Genomic DNA, 2,043 nt, shown 5'->3' with positions numbered 1-2,043 from the left:
TTGAAGCTGCTCTTTGAACTGTTCCAAATGAAGTTAAAAATGGTTAGCTAAGAAACAAGCACATAAAACATGGCTTAGAAAAATAAGGTGAATTTTGAATCTAACAGATCAGTGGAAGGTTTGTAACCATGAATTCAACATTTCACAGGGAAAGGAAACAAGTGAGTGTTTTAGCCAAGTACACATAGTAGTTAGGACAAATTTAAATTACTTAATCTTATCATGGACCTTAGAATATGCATATTACAGTCAGTGCACTCAATTAATGGGTAGAGTTATTTTGTAATGTCAAGATGATATACAGTAGTCATTTATGAAACTAAACCCTGGGCTCTTGCTGTAGGACATTCTATACTAACATGGAGGCTAGGATACATTGCAAGATTCTGGATTAGTGGTGCTGGAAGAGCACAGCAGTTCAGGTAGCATCCGAGGAGCAGTAAAATCAACGTTTCGGGCAAAAGCCCTTCATCAAGAATACAGGCAGAGAGCCTGAAGTATGGAGAGATAAGTGAGAGGAGGGTGAGGGTGGGGAGAAAGTAGCATAGAGTACAGTAGGTGAGTGGGGGAGGGGATGAAGGTGATACAGTTACAAAAATCAAAGATCTGACTAGCATAATGAAACACAGATCAATTAAGAAAGACATTGAACACTTTAAAAATTGTTGACTTTTATGTTTATTGGGTTGAAAAGCATCAATACAGGTGAAAGGACCATTATAAATGTGGAGACCATTAGAGGGGGAACTATGGTGAAGGGGGAAGGGTGTGTTGCTGATTGGGGAGGGATTAAAGTTCAATGGTGAGGCAATGCTGATTGTTCAGTCTTATCTTGTCTACCTTGACCAGCAAGTTGAGAAGTCTGGCAGAATGTATCAGTTCAAGAACTTTCTTCCCACCCCCACCCTCCTCTCACTTATCTCTCCACACTTCAGGCTCTCTGCCTGTATTCCTGATGAAGGGCTTTTGCCCGAAGCATCGATTTTACTGCTCCTCTGATGCTGCCTGAACTGCTGTGCTCTGTGCTCTTCCAGCACCACTAATCCAGAATCTGGTTTCCAGCATGTGCAGTCATTGTTTTTACCTACATTGCAAGATGCCTGACTAGACTTGCATATTTTGTCATGCCCTACACAATATGCAAGTTTACTACCGAAGGTAATGGGGGAGGGTGGTTAATTCATCTCCGCATTTAAAGAAAAAACCCTAAAGAAGTAATGCACCTTCAAATAAAAAAGAAGTGCCCAAGAATGGAACATGGTGGCATATGATTAGAATGCAACAAGCATAATGAACAACTGAAGTGATGATAGGTACAAATAAAGACATTAAGAAGTTCTTGTTCAGTTACATCTGTAACAAGCTCATCTGTATCGTGGCATTACACTTCATGTGAAAATGGTGACGGCATATATTTATTCACCATTAGTCCTACTACATAATCAATGAAGGTTTGGGTCACAATAATCCCTACAGGTCGCCAACTGCCAAAGTAAGGAGTTGTCTTTCTTGCATCCTAGATTGGCCTATTTCCTGTTACATTGACATGATCAATTGAATGGAGATGGTGAGGGTGGGGCAGTGATGGGTGGTACAAAGGAAGCAATATTCTTCTACCTCACAGCATTGTGCTTTGACACTCCAGAACGAACAGCACTCTGCCAATGATTTACAGCATACTTTTATTGTGCACACCTATTTTGTCTTGGATAAAAATTGTAATTAAAACAATTTTAATTTTTTTTAATGCAAATAAACTTTCCCACTGCTGCGAGGCACTTGATGAAATAACAATGCTACAACATTCTGAAAAAGCAGACTGTAAACAAAGCTCTTGTTAAAGCAGGCCAAAAATCTAAACATTTTTTTAAAAAATGCCTTGATATATCTGACATAATCTTTATAATGAGTTGTAGCATGTTGCAACTTACTTGCTTTTCAACTTTAAGTGCAGACACAATTGGGGTGCGGACTGGAATTTGCTCAGGGCCTTACATGGTCTCTAATCTAAACTTGGTCACTTCAGTCTGGGTTATACAGAAC

Source organism: Chiloscyllium plagiosum, chromosome 22 (genome assembly GCF_004010195.1).
Source record: "Chiloscyllium plagiosum isolate BGI_BamShark_2017 chromosome 22, ASM401019v2, whole genome shotgun sequence".
In the NCBI taxonomy this organism is placed as follows: domain Eukaryota; kingdom Metazoa; phylum Chordata; class Chondrichthyes; order Orectolobiformes; family Hemiscylliidae; genus Chiloscyllium; species Chiloscyllium plagiosum.
The sequence above is the reverse complement of the archived record's forward strand: the minus strand, read 5'-3'. Positions refer to the sequence as shown.